Raw genomic sequence first — 22,585 nt, 5'->3', positions numbered from 1 at the left:
TAATACTGTAACTTTTGATATTATGAGAGTATCTATGAGTCCTGTTAACAACAATTGACCTGTTTATTCCAGGCGGATTCATGGCAATCTTTTACATTTTTCTGGTAGTGGTAAGATATGGAGATGTCTTATTATCTCATGGTTATTTATTAGGAACTCTGTTTGGAAGAGAGGCTTTTTTGAAATCGAAAAAACCCACCTAAATACACTACAAGCCAATACCTGTTCATTTCAGTTCACTTGAACAGACTACTATATTCAGAATTCTCCGTTTCTAAAAACGATGGGTAACAGCTTGTCTTTACCTTGTCAATTCTTAGGAAGGCAAGTCAGGACTTTTATGAAACGGGCAACTTAACTCATTTTGAAAAGTTATAACATAAGTTGTGCTTTGGGAAGTTACCCACTAGATTATATGTAAAGTTAAGAAACTGGCAGTTTATATTTCCTGGAGACCAACATCAATTAAAAATGCTGTGGGAACATTAAATTGAAAAAATACCTAGTGTACCTATCAAATATCGTGTTACTACTATATGTTAACTGTACTAAATATGGATTTGCTAGATGACTGGATTATTTTCAAGGGGCTGCTTAATGCAGTGGTTACACACATCACGTGGAAAACCGAATTTCGAGGACACTTCAGTCATTACAAAGGCAGAGACAATCAAGTGGTCACAGTTTTCTATGCCAATGTGGCCAGTACTTCTAAAGTTTATACAAAGGGAATTATAAAACTACAAGATAACCCCATGTCAAAAAACATTTCACAACACGAATGACGTTAATATGAAAAGAAGAAGCAAACTATTTTCATCATACTTGCAGTTAAACGCAGGACCTTATAGTGCCTATGCAGGTGCCCTTGAGTCACCCGCCCAGCCCCTTTTTGCTGGTTAAGTTTGATATCACGTCTTCCTTGTATGTCACATTTTCTGTGATGTAGTGAGGTATTTATAAAATTTATATGTTTCTGAATTATTTCCTTAATTTTTCATTTCCATGGTAATTCTATTTTTAGAAGTTATTCATGTATACAAGACATTATATTATTCTTTCCAAATTAGTCATTGTTGACCTGCATTCACAATATACGTTTCACTACAAAAAATATTTCTCTCTGTGTATTTCATTATATTTTCTATATCTATAAGCATATATATTTTATTATTGTATATATCTACATACATATTTGTATATAAATATCTCCTATGTCATATCTCTAATATGTGGAAATTTTTCTTGTCTTTTCTAGGCTACTCTGGTCTGGGAAATATGTATCCATCCTTGCAGTTTTCATTGTGGTGGTCAACCTCCACAAAATTCTGCATTTTCCTGTTCATCATCCTAAGGACAATGTTGAATAGGCAGAGTTTGTAATTCTATAAATTCTAGGTAAGAGAGTTTCCATTTTCTTGGTATTGATGGAATTTATGTTAATTTAGTAGATAGAGATCAATAGATTAAACAGGGATTGGCATCTTTCATTTATAATCATTCTGGTATTTGCCGGAATATCTGTATAGTGTCTGCGGGTATTCTTCCTTGTTTTGTGAAATCAGACGTTATTTATTAAACAGGAGTTTGTCTTAACTATGTGTCACCCTACCCATGATCCTTCCAAATTAGTATTAGTCTTTTCTATCACAGTATATTTTACATCCAGAGATGAGTATGCATAACTTAATGATTTGTATTAATGATCAATATCCTAGTCTGGGCTCCTTGTGGTATGGGGCTCTCTTGGGTGTCCTTCTCCTTGTGATGGAATAATAGCCCTTAAATTTTTAAGATTTTACTCAGTATCATTTGGCTAAGTTTCACTGATAGGTTAGTCTTATTTTCACCTGTACCTTACTTTTTTCCCTGTTTCATGATTTTTTAGAATTTACCTTATTTTCAACTTGGAAATTCCAATACAGTATTTCCAAATAGTATGATTGCTATCTGCAAGAATCGTTTTGTCATTTATGTTCGGTTCAATATTTCTCTTTGTCAATTTACCCTCCTTGCTCTCAAATTTTAGTTGTCATTGTGTTACCAGAAAATTTTTGAGTTCTCTCTAGTCCTGTTTAACTACCAGATACACAGTTCTGAAGAGCCAGCCCAAACAACTTCAACGTTTTTTCCCCAAATACTTTCTTATTTCCTTTTCAAAATTTCGGTGTAATTTTGTGATTCTCCTGTATTTGGAAATAATATGTAGCATATATCTGTATCTAAATAGATGTAGAGGGTGATTTTTAAATTTGTGTTTTCTCATAGTTTTTCCAAATTTTTGTGATTTTGTTGTAGTATGTATAAACTTATGTGATTAGATTATTTTCTTTCTTCGTAAAAATACAAGGATGAAGTTCTCCCTTTTATCTAACGTGTACATCGATGTGTATTTATGTGTCACCTATGTGACCATTTATTTTATAGTATGTATTTATTTTTTAATTTCATTTTTGTTATCTATATATTTTTCCTAAATATTGGAGTGTAGCGTGATAAGTTTCAAATTTATGTGTCCTTTTTTGAAAATCCTTACTTAGCTAAATTTCTCATTTCTGTTGCAGGCAATCTGTGAGCACTTTAAAATTCTTTCTCATTGTGACATCATAAAATTTTTCATACTTCAATGTTCTGTTAGGAATTCCCATAAAAGCGATTCTTTAACACCAGGAAAAAGCACTCCAACAATTGACCTTTCCAATGTCATACATGATTCATCACTTATTTTATACTTGTATGGCATTCACACTTAATTCCTAACAAGTAAGATATATGGGGCACACCTAAATTTTGATATACTTTTCAGTCATGTTCATGCTCATTTCTGGATGGTAATTTCAATATGCAGCTTCTTCACAATTATCTGTATTGGCAATCTACCTTTAAAGGTTTTTACCTCACCACTCTCATGCATATTTCTCCATGCACATTACTAAATATTTTCCAAATTGTATAACTTAATATCGGAAGGCATTTTCTACATTTTGCCTGCACTTTTCTATCACAGTTTCGGTGAACATTGAGGTTATATCAAAGAGTGCAAAATGTCCTCAACTTTAGAGGTTTCCTTATGTGTTCCGCAATTTGCTGAAATATTATTTTTCTAGGTTCTTTTCATAGTAGCAAGCATGGATATGACGGCTGAAATTTAATTGTCTCGACTTATGTTTTGCTACAAAATGTTGATTGAATTTTAATTACTTCATTTTCTTGCAGATAAATTGGTATATGACACCTGACTATGGCATATTTGTTAATAATCATTCATATATGTGGCATTGAGGGTTATCTTTATGCATTCTAACAAGTGTCACTTCCTTTCAAAATCTAGTCAATATCGTGAATTTTACCGAGTTCCTGATAATTATTTTCTTACTGTTATGTCTTCTTTGAAGTGACTCCTTCTTACTAAAGTCACGTCATATCACATTCTCTGGATATGTCTTGAGTCTTCATTACCTATATTTTTCTATTAGTTTCTATTTTGTTAACTTATTTCCTATCCACATGTTCTTTATTAAGAGTGTGAAAGTCCACATTTAAAAGCAAAAGGCAGTTTTATTTCTTAAGGTGTTCTTCTAAGAGTAAAATGTCCTTTGAAATGGTCTTCATTAAGAAAGTAAAAGTATTTAATAACAATTTCTTTTTGCCTACCAATTGCACTAATTCTTCCTTTTACTTTCTGCTTGAAAATTAATATAATACTGTAACTTTTGATATTATGAGAGTATCTATGAGACCTGTTAACAACAATTGACCTGTTTATTCCAGGCGGATTCATGGCAATCTTTTACATTTTTCTGGTAGTGGTAAGATATGGAGATGTCTTATTATCTCATGGTTATTTATTAGGAACTCTGTTTGGAAGAGAGGCTTTTTTGAAATCGAAAAAACCCACCTAAATACACTACAAGCCAATACCTGTTCATTTCAGTTCACTTGAACAGACTACTATATTCAGAATTCTCCGTTTCTAAAAACGATGGGTAACAGCTTGTCTTTACCTTATCAATTCTTAGGAAGGCAAGTCAGGACTTTTATGAAACGGGCAACTTAACTCATTTTGAAAAGTTATAACATAAGTTGTGCTTTGGGAAGTTACCCACTAGATTATATGTAAAGTTAAGAAACTGGCAGTTTATATTTTCTGGAGACGAACATCAATTAAAAATGCTGTGGGAACATTAAATTGAAAAAATACCTAGTGTACCTATCAAATATCGTGTTACTACTATATGTTAACTGTACTAAATATGGATTTGCTAGATGACTGGATTATTTTCAAGGGGCTGCTGAATGCAGTGGTTACACACATCACGTGGAAAACAGAATTTCGAGGACACTTCAGTCATTACAAAGGCAGAGACAATCAAGTGGTCACTGTTTTCTATGCCAATGTGGCCAGTACTTCTAAAGTTTATACAAAGGGAATTATAAAACTACAAGGAAACCCCATGTCAAAAAACATTTCACAACACGAATGACGTTAATATGAAAAGAAGAAGCAAACTATTTTCATCATACTTGCAGTTAAACTCAGGACCTTATACTGCCTATGCAGGTGCCCTTGAGTCACCCTCCCAGCCCCTTTTTGCTGGTTAAGTTTGATATCTCGTCTTCCTTGTATGTCACATTTTCTGTGATGTAGTGAGGTATTTGTAAAATTTATATGTTTCTGAATTATTTCCTTAATTTTTCATTTCCATGGTAATTCTATTTTTAGAAGTTATTCATGTATACAAGACATTATATTATTCTTTCCAAATTAGTCATTGTTGACTCCTGCATTCACAATATACGTTTCACTACAAAAAATATTTCTCTCTGTGTATTTCATTATATTTTCTATATCTATAAGCATATATATTTTATTATTGTATATATCTACATACATATTTGTATATAAATATCTCCTATGTCATATCTCTAATATGTGGAAATTTTTCTTGTCTTTTCTAGGCTACTCTGGTCTGGGAAATATGTATCCATCCTTGCAGTTTTCATTGTGGTGGTCAACCTCCACAAAATTCTGCATTTTCCTGTTCATCATCCTAAGGACAATGTTGAATAGGCAGAGTTTGTAATTCTATAAATTCTAGGTAAGAGAGTTTCCATTTTCTTGGTATTGATGGAATTTATGTTAATTTAGTAGATAGAGATCAATAGATTAAACAGGGATTGGCATCTTTCATTTATAATCATTCTGGTATTTGCCGGAATATCTGTATAGTGTCTGCGGGTATTCTTCCTTGTTTTGTGAAATCAGACGTTATTTATTGAACAGGAGTTTGTCTTAACTATGTGTCACCCTACCCATGATCCTTCCAAATTAGTGTTAGTCTTTTCTATCACAGTATATTTTACATCCAGACAAGAGTATGCATAACTTAATGATTTGTATTAATGATCAATATCCTAGTCTGGGCTCCTTGTGGTATGGGGCTCTCTTGGGTGTCCTTCTCCTTGTGATGGAATAATAGCCCTTAAATTTTTAAGATTTTACTCAGTATCATTTGGCTAAGTTTCACTGATAGGTTAGTCTTATTTTCACCTGTACCTTACTTTTTTCCCTGTTTCATGATTTTTTAGAATTTACCTTATTTTCAACTTGGAAATTCCAATACAGTATTTCCAAATAGTATGATTGCTATCTGCAAGAATCGTTTTGTCATTTATGTTCGGTTCAATATTTCTCTTTGTCAATTTACCCTCCTTGCTCTCAAATTTAAAAAGTTGTCATTGTGTTACCAGAAAATTTTTGAGTTCTCTCTAGTCCTGTTTAACTACCAGATACACAGTTCTGAAGAGCCAGCCCAAACAACTTCAACCTTTTTTCCCCAAATACTTTCTTATTTCCTTTTCAAAATTTCGGTGTAATTTTGTGATTCTCCTGTATTTGGAAATAATATGTAGCATATATCTGTATCTAAATAGATGTAGAGGGTGATTTTTAAATTTGTGTTTTCTCATAGTTTTTCCAAATATTTGTGATTTTGTTGTAGTATGTATAAACTTATGTGATTAGATTATTTTCTTTCTTCGTAAAAATACAAGGATGAAGTTCTCCCTTTTATCTAACGTGTACATCGATGTGTATTTATGTGTCACCTATGTGACCATTTATTTTATAGTATGTATTTATTTTTTAATTTCATTTTTGTTATCTATATATTTTTCCTAAATATTGGAGTGTAGCGTGATAAGTTTCAAATTTATGTGTCCTTTTTTGAAAATCCTTACTTAGCTAAATTTCTCATTTCTGTTGCAGTCAATCTGTGAGCACTTTAAAATTCTTTCTCATTGTGACATCATAAAATTTTTCATACTTCAATGTTCTGTTAGGAATTCCCATAAAAGCGATTCTTTAACACCCAGGAAAAAGCACTCCAACAATTGACCTTTCCAATGTCATACATGATTCATCACTCATTTTATACTTGTATGGCATTCACACTTAATTCCTAACAAGTAAGATATATGGGGCACACCTAAATTTTGATATACTTTTCAGTCATGTTCATGCTCATTTCTGGATGGTAATTTCAATATGCAGCTTCTTCACAATTATCTGTATTGGCAATCTACCTTTAAAGGTTTTTACCTCACCACTCTCATGCATATTTCTCCATGCACATTACTAAATATTTTACAAATTGTATAACTTAATATCGGAAGGCATTTTCTACATTTTGCCTGCACTTTTCTATCACAGTTTCGGTGAACATTGAGGTTATATCAAAGAGTGCAAAATGTCCTCAACTTTAGAGGTTTCCTTATGTGTTCCGCAATTTGCTGAAATATTATTTTTCTAGGTTCTTTTCATATTAGCAAGCATGGATATGACGGCTGAAATTTAATTGTCTCGACTTATGTTTTGCTACAAAATGTTGATTGAATTTTAATTACTTCATTTTCTTGCAGATAAATTGGTATATGACACCTGACTATGGCATATTTGTTAATAATCATTCATATATGTGGCATTGAGGGTTATCTTTATGCATTCTAACAAGTGTCACTTCCTTTCAAAATCTAGTCAATATCGTGAATTTTACCGAGTTCCTGATAATTATTTTCTTACTGTTATGTCTTCTTTGAAGTGACTCCTTCTTACTAAAGTCACGTCATATCACATTCTCTGGATATATCTTGAGTCTTCATTACCTATATTTTTCTATTAGTTTCTATTTTGTTAACTTATTTCCTATCCACATGTTCTTTATTAAGAGTGTGAAAGTCCACATTTAAAAGCAAAAGGCAGTTTTATTTCTTAAGGTGTTCTTCTAAGAGTAAAATGTCCTTTGAAATGGTCTTCATTAAGAAAGTAAAACTATTTAATAACAATTTCTTTTTGCCTACCAATTGCACTAATTCTTCCTTTTACTTTCTGCTTGAAAATTAATATAATACTGTAACTTTTGATATTATGAGAGTATCTATGAGTCCTGTTAACAACAATTGACCTGTTTATTCCAGGCGGATTCATGGCAATCTTTTACATTTTTCTGGTAGTGGTAAGATATGGAGATGTCTTATTATCTCATGGTTATTTATTAGGAACTCTGTTTGGAAGAGAGGCTTTTTTGAAATCGAAAAATCCCACCTAAATACACTACAAGCCAATACCTGTTCATTTCAGTTCACTTGAACAGACTACTATATTCAGAATTCTCCGTTTCTAAAAACGATGGGTAACAGCTTGTCTTTACCTTGTCAATTCTTAGGAAGGCAAGTCAGGACTTTTATGAAACGGGCAACTTAACTCATTTTGAAAAGTTATAACATAAGTTGTGCTTTGGGAAGTTACCCACTAGATTATATGTAAAGTTAAGAAACTGGCAGTTTATATTTTCTGGAGACCAACATCAATTAAAAATGCTGTGGGAACATTAAATTGAAAAAATACCTAGTGTACCTATCAAATATCGTGTTACTAGTATATGTTAACTGTACTAAATATGGATTTGCTAGATGACTGGATTATTTTCAAGGGGCTGCTGAATGCAGTGGTTACACACATCACGTGGAAAACAGAATTTCGAGGACACTTCAGTCATTACAAAGGCAGAGACAATCAAGTGGTCACAGTTTTCTATGCCAATGTGGCCAGTCCTTCTAAAGTTTATACAAAGGGAATTATAAAACTACAAGGAAACCCCATGTCAAAAAACATTTCACAACATGAATGACGTTAATATGAAAAGAAGAAGCAAACTATTTTCATCATACTTGCAGTTAAACTCAGGAACTTATACTGCCTGTGCAGGTGCCCTTGAGTCACCCTCCCAGCCCCTTTTTGCTGGTTAAGTTTGATATCTCGTCTTCCTTGTATGTCACATTTTCTGTGATGTAGTGAGGTATTTATAAAATTTATATGTTTCTGAATTATTTCCTTAATTTTTCATTTCCATGGTAATTCTATTTTTAGAAGTTATTCATGTATACAAGACATTATATTATTCTTTCCAAATTAGTCATTGTTGACTCCTGCATTCACAATATACGTTTCACTACAAAAAATATTTCTCTCTGTGTATTTCATTATATTTTCTATATCTATAAGCATATATATTTTATTATTGTATATATCTACATACATATTTGTATATAAATATCTCCTATGTCATATCTCTAATATGTGGAAATTTTTCTTGTCTTTTCTAGGCTACTCTGGTCTGGGAAATATGTATCCATCCTTGCAGTTTTCATTGTGGTGGTCAACCTCCACAAAATTCTGCATTTTCCTGTTCATCATCCTAAGGACAATGTTGAATAGGCAGAGTTTGTAATTCTATAAATTCTAGGTAAGAGAGTTTCCATTTTCTTGGTATTGATGGAATTTATGTTAATTTAGTAGATAGAGATCAATAGATTAAACAGGGATTGGCATCTTTCATTTATAATCATTCTGGTATTTGCCGGAATATCTGTATAGTGTCTGCGGGTATTCTTCCTTGTTTTGTGAAATCAGACGTTATTTATTGAACAGGAGTTTGTCTTAACTATGTGTCACCCTACCCATGATCCTTCCAAATTAGTGTTAGTCTTTTCTATCACAGTATATTTTACATCCAGAGATGAGTATGCATAACTTAATGATTTGTATTAATGATCAATATCCTAGTCTGGGCTCCTTGTGGTATGGGGCTCTCTTGGGTGTCCTTCTCCTTGTGATGGAATAATAGCCCTTAAATTTTTAAGATTTTACTCAGTATCATTTGGCTAAGTTTCACTGATAGGTTAGTCTTATTTTCACCTGTACCTTACTTTTTTCCCTGTTTCATGATTTTTTAGAATTTACCTTATTTTCAACTTGGAAATTCCAATACAGTATTTCCAAATAGTATGATTGCTATCTGCAAGAATCGTTTTGTCATTTATGTTCGGTTCAATATTTCTCTTTGTCAATTTACCCTCCTTGCTCTCAAATTTAAAAAGTTGTCATTGTGTTACCAGAAAATTTTTGAGTTCTCTCTAGTCCTGTTTAACTACCAGATACACAGTTCTGAAGAGCCAGCCCAAACAACTTCAACGTTTTTTCCCCAAATTCTTTCTTATTTCCTTTTCAAAATTTCAGTGTAATTTTGTGATTCTCCTTTATTTGGAAATAATATGTAGCATATATCTGTATCTAAATAGATGTAGAGGGTGATTTTTAAATTTGTGTTTTCTCATAGTTTTTCCAAATTTTTGTGATTTTGTTGTAGTATGTATAAACTTATGTGATTAGATTATTTTCTTTCTTCGTAAAAATACAAGGATGAAGTTCTCCCTTTTATCTAACGTGTACATCGATGTGTATTTATGTGTCACCTATGTGACCATTTATTTTATAGTATGTATTTATTTTTTAATTTCATTTTTGTTTTCTATATATTTTTCCTAAATATTGGAGTGTAGCGTGATAAGTTTCAAATTTATGTGTCCTTTTTTGAAAATCCTTACTTAGCTAAATTTCTCATTTCTGTTGCAGTCAATCTGTGAGCACTTTAAAATTCTTTCTCATTGTGACATCATAAAATTTTTCATACTTCAATGTTCTGTTAGGAATTCCCATAAAAGCGATTCTTTAACACCCAGGAAAAAGCACTGCAACAATTGACCTTTCCAATGTCATACATGATTCATCACTCATTTTATACTTGTATGGCATTCACACTTAATTCCTAACAAGTAAGATATATGGGGCACACCTAAATTTTGATATACTTTTCAGTCATGTTCATGCTCATTTCTGGATGGTAATTTCAATATGCAGCTTCTTCACAATTATCTGTATTGGCAATCTACCTTTAAAGGTTTTTACCTCACCACTCTCATGCATATTTCTCCATGCACATTACTAAATATTTTCCAAATTGTATAACTTAATATCGGAAGGCATTTTCTACATTTTGCCTGCACTTTTCTATCACAGTTTCGGTGAACATTGAGGTTATATCAAAGAGTGCAAAATGTCCTCAACTTTAGAGGTTTCCTTATGTGTTCCGCAATTTGCTGAAATATTATTTTTCTAGGTTCTTTTCATATTAGCAAGCATGGATATGACGGCTGAAATTTAATTGTCTCGACTTATGTTTTGCTACAAAATGTTGATTGAATTTTAATTACTTCATTTTCTTGCAGATAAATTGGTATATGACACCTGACTATGGCATATTTGTTAATAATCATTCATATATGTGGCATTGAGGGTTATCTTTATGCATTCTAACAAGTGTCACTTCCTTTCAAAATCTAGTCAATATCGTGAATTTTACCGAATTCCTGATAATTATTTTCTTACTGTTATGTCTTCTTTGAAGTGACTCCTTCTTACTAAAGTCACGTCATATCACATTCTCTGGATATGTCTTGAGTCTTCATTACCTATATTTTTCTATTAGTTTCTATTTTGTTAACTTATTTCCTATCCACACGTTCTTTATTAAGAGTGTGAAAGTCCACATTTAAAAGCAAAAGGCAGTTTTATTTCTTAAGGTGTTCTTCTAAGAGTAAAATGTCCTTTGAAATGGTCTTCATTAAGAAAGTAAAACTATTTAATAACAATTTCTTTTTGCCTACCAATTGCACTAATTCTTCCTTTTACTTTCTGCTTGAAAATTAATATAATACTGTAACTTTTGATATTATGAGAGTATCTATGAGTCCTGTTAACAACAATTGACCTGTTTATTCCAGGCGGATTCATGGCAATCTTTTACATTTTTCTGGTAGTGGTAAGATATGGAGATGTCTTATTATCTCATGGTTATTTATTAGGAACTCTGTTTGGAAGAGAGGCTTTTTTGAAATCGAAAAAACCCACCTAAATACACTACAAGCCAATACCTGTTCATTTCAGTTCACTTGAACAGACTACTATATTCAGAATTCTCCGTTTCTAAAAACGATGGGTAACAGCTTGTCTTTACCTTGTCAATTCGTAGGAAGGCAAGTCAGGACTTTTATGAAACGGGCAACTTAACTCATTTTGAAAAGTTATAACATAAGTTGTGCTTTGGGAAGTTACCCACTAGATTATATGTAAAGTTAAGAAACTGGCAGTTTATATTTTCTGGAGACCAACATCAATTAAAAATGCTGTGGGAACATTAAATTGAAAAAATACCTAGTGTACCTATCAAATATCATGTTACTACTATATGTTAACTGTACTAAATATGGATTTGCTAGATGACTGGATTATTTTCAAGGGGCTGCTGAATGCAGTGGTTACACACATCACGTGGAAAACAGAATTTCGAGGACACTTCAGTCATTACAAAGGCAGAGACAATCAAGTGGTCACAGTTTTCTATGCCAATGTGGCCAGTCCTTCTAAAGTTTATACAAAGGGAATTATAAAACTACAAGGAAACCCCATGCCAAAACCATTTCACAACACGAATGACGTTAATATGAAAAGAAGAAGCAAACTATTTTCATCATACTTGCAGTTAAACTCAGGAACTTATACTGCCTGTGCAGATGCCCTTGAGTCACCCTCCCAGCCCCTTTTTGCTGGTTAAGTTTGATATCTCGTCTTCCTTGTATGTCACATTTTCTGTGATGTAGTGAGGTATTTATAAAATTTATATGTTTCTGAATTATTTCCTTAATTTTTCATTTCCATGGTAATTCTATTTTTAGAAGTTATTCATGTATACAAGACATTATATTATTCTTTCCAAATTAGTCATTGTTGACTCCTGCATTCACAATATACGTTTCACTACAAAAAATATTTCTCTCTGTGTATTTCATTATATTTTCTATATCTATAAGCATATATATTTTATTATTGTATATATCTACATATATATTTGTATATAAATATCTCCTATGTCTTATCTCTAATATGTGGAAATTTTTCTTGTCTTTTCTAGGCTACTCTGGTCTGGGAAATATGTATCCATCCTTGCAGTTTTCATTGTGGTGGTCAACCTCCACAAAATTCTGCATTTTCCTGTTCATCATCCTAAGGACAATGTTGAATAGGCAGAGTTTGTAATTCTATAAATTCTAGGTAAGAGAGTTTCCATTTTCTTGGTATTGATGGAATTTATGTTAATTTAGTAGATAGAGATCAATAGATTAAACAGGGATTGGCATCTTTCATTTATAATCATTCTGGTATTTGCCGGAATATCTGTATAGTGTCTGCGGGTATTCTTCCTTGTTTTGTGAAATCAGACGTTATTTATTGAACAGGAGTTTGTCTTAACTATGTGTCACCCTACCCATGATCCTTCCAAATTAGTGTTAGTCTTTTCTATCACAGTATATTTTACATCCAGAGATGAGTATGCATAACTTAATGATTTGTATTAATGATCAATATCCTAGTCTGGGCTCCTTGTGGTATGGGGCTCTCTTGGGTGTCCTTCTCCTCGTGATGGAATAATAGCCCTTAAATTTTTAAGATTTTACTCAGTATCATTTGGCTAAGTTTCACTGATAGGTTAGTCTTATTTTCACCTGTACCTTACTTTTTTCCCTGTTTAATGATTTTTTAGAATTTACCTTATTTTCAACTTGGAAATTCCAATACAGTATTTCCAAATAGTATGATTGCTATCTGCAAGAATCGTTTTGTCATTTATGTTCGGTTCAATATTTCTCTTTGTCAATTTACCCTCCTTGCTCTCAAATTTAAAAAGTTGTCATTGTGTTACCGGAAAATTTTTGAGTTCTCTCTAGTCCTGTTTAACTACCAGATACACAGTTCTGAAGAGCCAGCCCAAACAACTTCAACGTTTTTTCCCCAAATACTTTCTTATTTCCTTTTCAAAATTTCGGTGTAATTTTGTGATTCTCCTGTATTTGGAAATAATATGTAGCATATATCTGTATCTAAATAGATGTAGATGGTGATTTTTAAATTTGTGTTTTCTCATAGTTTTTCCAAATTTTTGTGATTTTGTTGTAGTATGTATAAACTTATGTGATTAGATTATTTTCTTTCTTCGTAAAAATACAAGGATGAAGTTCTCCCTTTTATCTAACGTGTACATCGATGTGTATTTATGTGTCACCTATGTGACCATTTATTTTATAGTATGTATTTATTTTTTAATTTCATTTTTGTTATCTATATATTTTTCCTAAATATTGGAGTGTAGCGTGATAAGTTTCAAATTTATGTGTCCTTTTTTGAAAATCCTTACTTAGCTAAATTTCTCATTTCTGTTGCAGTCAATCTGTGAGCACTTTAAAATTCTTTCTCATTGTGACATCATAAAATTTTTCATACTTCAATGTTCTGTTAGGAATTCCCATAAAAGCGATTCTTTAACACCCAGGAAAAAGCACTCCAACAATTGACCTTTCCAATGTCATACATGATTCATCACTCATTTTATACTTGTATGGCATTCACACTTAATTCCTAACAAGTAAGATATATGGGGCACACCTAAATTTTGATATACTTTTCAGTCATGTTCATGCTCATTTCTGGATGGTAATTTCAATATGCAGCTTCTTCACAATTATCTGTATTGGCAATCTACCTTTAAAGGTTTTTACCTCACCACTCTCATGCATATTTCTCCATGCACATTACTAAATATTTTCCAAATTGTATAACTTAATATCGGAAGGCATTTTCTACATTTTGCCTGCACTTTTCTATCACAGTTTCGGTGAACATTGAGGTTATATCAAAGAGTGCAAAATGTCCTCAACTTTAGAGGTTTCCTTATGTGTTCCGCAATTTGCTGAAATATTATTTTTCTAGGTTCTTTTCATATTAGCAAGCATGGATATGACGGCTGAAATTTAATTGTCTCGACTTATGTTTTGCTACAAAATGTTGAATGAATTTTAATTACTTCATTTTCTTGCAGATAAATTGGTATATGACACCTGACTATGGCATATTTGTTAATAATCATTCATATATGTGGCATTGAGGGTTATCTTTATGCATTCTAACAAGTGTCACTTCCTTTCAAAATCTAGTCAATATCGTGAATTTTACCGAGTTCCTGATAATTATTTTCTTACTGTTATGTCTTCTTTGAAGTGACTCCTTCTTACTAAAGTCACGTCATATCACATTCTCTGGATATGTCTTGAGTCTTCATTACCTATATTTTTCTATTAGTTTCTATTTTGTTAACTTATTTCCTATCCACATGTTCTTTATTAAGAGTGTGAAAGTCCACATTTAAAAGCAAAAGGCAGTTTTATTTCTTAAGGTGTTCTTCTAAGAGTAAAATGTCCTTTGAAATGGTCTTCATTAAGAAAGTAAAACTATTTAATAACAATTTCTTTTTGCCTACCAATTGCACTAATTCTTCCTTTTACTTTCTGCTTGAAAATTAATATAATACTGTAACTTTTGATATTATGAGAGTATCTATGAGTCCTGTTAACAACAATTGACCTGTTTATTCCAGGCGTATTCATGGCAATCTTTTACATTTTTCTGGTAGTGGTAAGATATGGAGATGTCTTATTATCTCATGGTTATTTATTAGGAACTCTGTTTGGAAGAGAGGCTTTTTTGAAATCGAAAAAACCCACCTAAATACACTACAAGCCAATACCTGTTCATTTCAGTTCACTTGAACAGACTACTATATTCAGAATTCTCCGTTTCTAAAAACGATGGGTAACAGCTTGTCTTTACCTTGTCAATTCGTAGGAAGGCAAGTCAGGACTTTTATGAAACGGGCAACTTAACTCATTTTGAAAAGTTATAACATAAGTTGTGCTTTGGGAAGTTACCCACTAGATTATATGTAAAGTTAAGAAACTGGCAGTTTATATTTTCTGGAGACCAACATCAATTAAAAATGCTGTGGGAACATTAAATTGAAAAAATACCTAGTGTACCTATCAAATATCGTGTTACTACTATATGTTAACTGTACTAAATATGGATTTGCTAGATGACTGGATTATTTTCAAGGGGCTGCTGAATGCAGTGGTTACACACATCACGTGGAAAACAGAATTTCGAGGACACTTCAGTCATTACAAAGGCAGAGACAATCTAGTGGTCACAGTTTTCTATGCCAATGTGGCCAGTACTTCTAAAGTTTATACAAAGGGAATTATAAAACTACAAGGAAACCCCATGTCAAAAAACATTTCACAACACGAATGACGTTAATATGAAAAGAAGAAGCAAACTATTTTCATCATACTTGCAGTTAAACTCAGGACCTTATACTGCCTATGCAGGTGCCCTGAGTCACCCTCCCAGCCCCTTTTTGCTGGTTAAGTTTGATATCACGTCTTCCTTGTATGTCACATTTTCTGTGATGTAGTGAGGTATTTATAAAATTTATATGTTTCTGAATTATTTCCTTAATTTTTCATTTCCATGGTAATTCTATTTTTAGAAGTTATTCATGTATACAAGACATTATATTATTCTTTCCAAATTAGTCATTGTTGACTCCTGCATTCACAATATACGTTTCACTACAAAAAATATTTCTCTCTATGTATTTCATTATATTTTCTATATCTATAAGTATATATATTTTATTATTGTATATATCTACATACATATTTGTATATAAATATCTCCTATGTCATATCTCTAATATGTGGAAATTTTTCTTGTCTTTTCTAGGCTACTCTGGTCTGGGAAATATGTATCCATCCTTGCAGTTTTCATTGTGGTGGTCAACCTCCACAAAATTCTGCATTTTCCTGTTCATCATCCTAAGGACAATGTTGAATAGGCAGAGTTTGTAATTCTATAAATTCTAGGTAAGAGAGTTTCCATTTTCTTGGTATTGATGGAATTTATGTTAATTTAGTAGATAGAGATCAATAGATTAAACAGGGATTGGCATCTTTCATTTATAATCATTCTGGTATTTGGGGGAATATCTGTATAGTGTCTGCGGGTATTCTTCCTTGTTTTGTGAAATCAGACGTTATTTATTGAACAGGAGTTTGTCTTAACTATGTGTCACCCTACCCATGATCCTTCCAAATTAGTGTTAGTCTTTTCTATCACAGTATATTTTACATCCAGAGATGAGTATGCATAACTTAATGATTTGTATTAATGATCAATATCCTAGTCTGGGCTCCTTGTGGTATGGGGCTCTCTTGGGTGTCCTTCTCCTTGTGATGGAATAATAGCCCTTAAATTTTTAAGATTTTACTCAGTATCATTTGGCTAAGTTTCACTGATAGGTTAGTCTTATTTTCACCTGTACCTTACTTTTTTCCCTGTTTCATGATTTTTTAGAATTTACCTTATTTTCAACGTGGAAATTCCAATACAGTATTTCCAAATAGTATGATTGCTATCTGCAAGAATCGTTTTGCCATTTATGTTCGGTTCAATATTTCTCTTTGTCAATTTACCCTCCTTGCTCTCAAATTTAAAAAGTTGTCATTGTGTTACCAGAAAATTTTTGAGTTCTCTCTCGTCCTGTTTAACTACCAGATACACAGTTCTGAAGAGCCAGCCCAAACAACTTCAACGTTTTTTCCCCAAATACTTTCTTATTTCCTTTTCAAAATTTCGGTGTAATTTTGTGATTCTCCTGTATTTGGAAATAATATGTAGCATATATCTGTATCTAAATAGATGTAGAGGGTGATTTTTAAATTTGTGTTTTCTCATAGTTTTTCCAAATTTTTGTGATTTTGTTGTAGTATGTATAAACTTATGTGATTAGATTATTTTCTTTCTTCGTAAAAATACAAGGATGAAGTTCTCCCTTTTATCTAACGTGTACATCGATGTGTATTTATGTGTCACCTATGTGACCATTTATTTTATAGTATGTATTTATTTTTTAATTTCATTTTTGTTATCTATATATTTTTCCTAAATATTGGAGTGTAGCGTGATAAGTTTCAAATTTATGTGTCCTTTTTTGAAAATCCTTACTTAGCTAAATTTCTCATTTCTGTTGCAGTCAATCTGTGAGCCCTTTAAAATTCTTTCTCATTGTGACATCATAAAATTTTTCATACTTCAATGTTCTGTTAGGAATTCCCATAAAAGCGATTCTTTAACACCCAGGAAAAAGCACTCCAACAATTGACCTTTCCAATGTCATACATGATTCATCACTCATTTTATACTTGTATGGCATTCACACTTAATTCCTAACAAGTAAGATATATGGGGCACACCTAAATTTTGATATACTTTTCAGTCATGTTCATGCTCATTTCTGGATGGTAATTTCAATATGCAGCTTCTTCACAATTATCTGTATTGTCAATCTACCTTTAAAGGTTTTTACCTCACCACTCTCATGCATATTTCTCCATGCACATTACTAAATATTTTCCAAATTGTATAACTTAATATCGGAAGGCATTTTCTACATTTTGCCTGCACTTTTCTATCACAGTTTCGGTGAACATTGAGGTTATATCAAAGAGTGCAAAATGTCCTCAACTTTAGAGGTTTCCTTATGTGTTCCGCAATTTGCTGAAATATTATTTTTCTAGGTTCTTTTCATATTAGCAAGCATGGATATGACGGCTGAAATTTAATTGTCTCGACTTATGTTTTGCTACAAAATGTTGATTGAATTTTAATTACTTCATTTTCTTGCAGATAAATTGGTATATGACACCTGACTATGGCATATTTGTTAATAATCATTCATATATGTGGCATTGAGGGTTATCTTTATGCATTCTAACAAGTGTCACTTCCTTTCAAAATCTAGTCAATATCGTGAATTTTACCGAGTTCCTGATAATTATTTTCTTACTGTTATGTCTTCTTTGAAGTGACTCCTTCTTACTAAAGTCACGTCATATCACATTCTCTGGATATGTCTTGAGTCTTCATTACCTATATTTTTCTATTAGTTTCTATTTTGTTAACTTATTTCCTATCCACATGTTCTTTATTAAGAGTGTGAAAGTCCACATTTAAAAGCAAAAGGCAGTTTTATTTCTTAAGGTGTTCTTCTAAGAGTAAAATGTCCTTTGAAATGGTCTTCATTAAGAAAGTAAAACTATTTAATAACAATTTCTTTTTGCCTACCAATTGCACTAATTCTTCCTTTTACTTTCTGCTTGAAAATTAATATAATACTGTAACTTTTGATATTATGAGAGTATCTATGAGTCCTGTTAACAACAATTGACCTGTTTATTCCAGGCGTATTCATGGCAATCTTTTACATTTTTCTGGTAGTGGTAAGATATGGAGATGTCTTATTATCTCATGGTTATTTATTAGGAACTCTGTTTGGAAGAGAGGCTTTTTTGAAATCGAAAAAACCCACCTAAATACACTACAAGCCAATACCTGTTCATTTCAGTTCACTTGAACAGACTACTATATTCAGAATTCTCCGTTTCTAAAAACGATGGGTAACAGCTTGTCTTTACCTTGTCAATTCGTAGGAAGGCAAGTCAGGACTTTTATGAAACGGGCAACTTAACTCATTTTGAAAAGTTATAACATAAGTTGTGCTTTGGGAAGTTACCCACTAGATTATATGTAAAGTTAAGAAACTGGCAGTTTATATTTTCTGGAGACCAACATCAATTAAAAATGCTGTGGGAACATTAAATTGAAAAAATACCTAGTGTACCTATCAAATATCGTGTTACTACTATATGTTAACTGTACTAAATATGGATTTGCTAGATGACTGGATTATTTTCAAGGGGCTGCTGAATGCAGTGGTTACACACATCACGTGGAAAACAGAATTTCGAGGACACTTCAGTCATTACAAAGGCAGAGACAATCTAGTGGTCACAGTTTTCTATGCCAATGTGGCCAGTACTTCTAAAGTTTATACAAAGGGAATTATAAAACTACAAGGAAACCCCATGTCAAAAAACATTTCACAACACGAATGACGTTAATATGAAAAGAAGAAGCAAACTATTTTCATCATACTTGCAGTTAAACTCAGGACCTTATACTGCCTGTGCAGGTGCCCTTGAGTCACCCTCCCAGCCCCTTTTTGCTGGTTAAGTTTGATATCACGTCTTCCTTGTATGTCACATTTTCTGTGATGTAGTGAGGTATTTATAAAATTTATATGTTTCTGAATTATTTCCTTAATTTTTCATTTCCATGGTAATTCTATTTTTAGAAGTTATTCATGTATACAAGACATTATATTATTCTTTCCAAATTAGTCATTGTTGACTCCTGCATTCACAATATACGTTTCACTACAAAAAATATTTCTCTCTATGTATTTCATTATATTTTCTATATCTATAAGTATATATATTTTATTATTGTATATATCTACATACATATTTGTATATAAATATCTCCTATGTCATATCTCTAATATGTGGAAATTTTTCTTGTCTTTTCTAGGCTACTCTGGTCTGGGAAATATGTATCCATCCTTGCAGTTTTCATTGTGGTGGTCAACCTCCACAAAATTCTGCATTTTCCTGTTCATCATCCTAAGGACAATGTTGAATAGGCAGAGTTTGTAATTCTATAAATTCTAGGTAAGAGAGTTTCCATTTTCTTGGTATTGATGGAATTTATGTTAATTTAGTAGATAGAGATCAATAGATTAAACAGGGATTGGCATCTTTCATTTATAATCATTCTGGTATTTGGGGGAATATCTGTATAGTGTCTGCGGGTATTCTTCCTTGTTTTGTGAAATCAGACGTTATTTATTGAACAGGAGTTTGTCTTAACTATGTGTCACCCTACCCATGATCCTTCCAAATTAGTGTTAGTCTTTTCTATCACAGTATATTTTACATCCAGAGATGAGTATGCATAACTTAATGATTTGTATTAATGATCAATATCCTAGTCTGGGCTCCTTGTGGTATGGGGCTCTCTTGGGTGTCCTTCTCCTTGTGATGGAATAATAGCCCTTAAATTTTTAAGATTTTACTCAGTATCATTTGGCTAAGTTTCACTGATAGGTTAGTCTTATTTTCACCTGTACCTTACTTTTTTCCCTGTTTCATGATTTTTTAGAATTTACCTTATTTTCAACGTGGAAATTCCAATACAGTATTTCCAAATAGTATGATTGCTATCTGCAAGAATCGTTTTGCCATTTATGTTCGGTTCAATATTTCTCTTTGTCAATTTACCCTCCTTGCTCTCAAATTTAAAAAGTTGTCATTGTGTTACCAGAAAATTTTTGAGTTCTCTCTCGTCCTGTTTAACTACCAGATACACAGTTCTGAAGAGCCAGCCCAAACAACTTCAACGTTTTTTCCCCAAATACTTTCTTATTTCCTTTTCAAAATTTCGGTGTAATTTTGTGATTCTCCTGTATTTGGAAATAATATGTAGCATATATCTGTATCTAAATAGATGTAGAGGGTGATTTTTAAATTTGTGTTTTCTCATAGTTTTTCCAAATTTTTGTGATTTTGTTGTAGTATGTATAAACTTATGTGATTAGATTATTTTCTTTCTTCGTAAAAATACAAGGATGAAGTTCTCCCTTTTATCTAACGTGTACATCGATGTGTATTTATGTGTCACCTATGTGACCATTTATTTTATAGTATGTATTTATTTTTTAATTTCATTTTTGTTATCTATATATTTTTCCTAAATATTGGAGTGTAGCGTGATAAGTTTCAAATTTATGTGTCCTTTTTTGAAAATCCTTACTTAGCTAAATTTCTCATTTCTGTTGCAGTCAATCTGTGAGCCCTTTAAAATTCTTTCTCATTGTGACATCATAAAATTTTTCATACTTCAATGTTCTGTTAGGAATTCCCATAAAAGCGATTCTTTAACACCCAGGAAAAAGCACTCCAACAATTGACCTTTCCAATGTCATACATGATTCATCACTCATTTTATACTTGTATGGCATTCACACTTAATTCCTAACAAGTAAGATATATGGGGCACACCTAAATTTTGATATACTTTTCAGTCATGTTCATGCTCATTTCTGGATGGTAATTTCAATATGCAGCTTCTTCACAATTATCTGTATTGTCAATCTACCTTTAAAGGTTTTTACCTCACCACTCTCATGCATATTTCTCCATGCACATTACTAAATATTTTCCAAATTGTATAACTTAATATCGGAAGGCATTTTCTACATTTTGCCTGCACTTTTCTATCACAGTTTCGGTGAACATTGAGGTTATATCAAAGAGTGCAAAATGTCCTCAACTTTAGAGGTTTCCTTATGTGTTCCGCAATTTGCTGAAATATTATTTTTCTAGGTTCTTTTCATATTAGCAAGCATGGATATGACGGCTGAAATTTAATTGTCTCGACTTATGTTTTGCTACAAAATGTTGATTGAATTTTAATTACTTCATTTTCTTGCAGATAAATTGGTATATGACACCTGACTATGGCATATTTGTTAATAATCATTCATATATGTGGCATTGAGGGTTATCTTTATGCATTCTAACAAGTGTCACTTCCTTTCAAAATCTAGTCAATATCGTGAATTTTACCGAGTTCCTGATAATTATTTTCTTACTGTTATGTCTTCTTTGAAGTGACTCCTTCTTACTAAAGTCACGTCATATCACATTCTCTGGATATGTCTTGAGTCTTCATTACCTATATTTTTCTATTAGTTTCTATTTTGTTAACTTATTTCCTATCCACATGTTCTTTATTAAGAGTGTGAAAGTCCACATTTAAAAGCAAAAGGCAGTTTTATTTCTTAAGGTGTTCTTCTAAGAGTAAAATGTCCTTTGAAATGGTCTTCATTAAGAAAGTAAAACTATTTAATAACAATTTCTTTTTGCCTACCAATTGCACTAATTCTTCCTTTTACTTTCTGCTTGAAAATTAATATAATACTGTAACTTTTGATATTATGAGAGTATCTATGAGTCCTGTTAACAACAATTGACCTGTTTATTCCAGGCGTATTCATGGCAATCTTTTACATTTTTCTGGTAGTGGTAAGATATGGAGATGTCTTATTATCTCATGGTTATTTATTAGGAACTCTGTTTGGAAGAGAGGCTTTTTTGAAATCGAAAAAACCCACCTAAATACACTACAAGCCAATACCTGTTCATTTCAGTTCACTTGAACAGACTACTATATTCAGAATTCTCCGTTTCTAAAAACGATGGGTAACAGCTTGTCTTTACCTTGTCAATTCGTAGGAAGGCAAGTCAGGACTTTTATGAAACGGGCAACTTAACTCAT

The sequence above is a fragment of the Castor canadensis genome, chromosome 13 (genome assembly GCF_047511655.1).
Source record: "Castor canadensis chromosome 13, mCasCan1.hap1v2, whole genome shotgun sequence".
NCBI lineage: Eukaryota > Metazoa > Chordata > Mammalia > Rodentia > Castoridae > Castor > Castor canadensis.
This window is presented reverse-complemented; position numbering follows the sequence as displayed.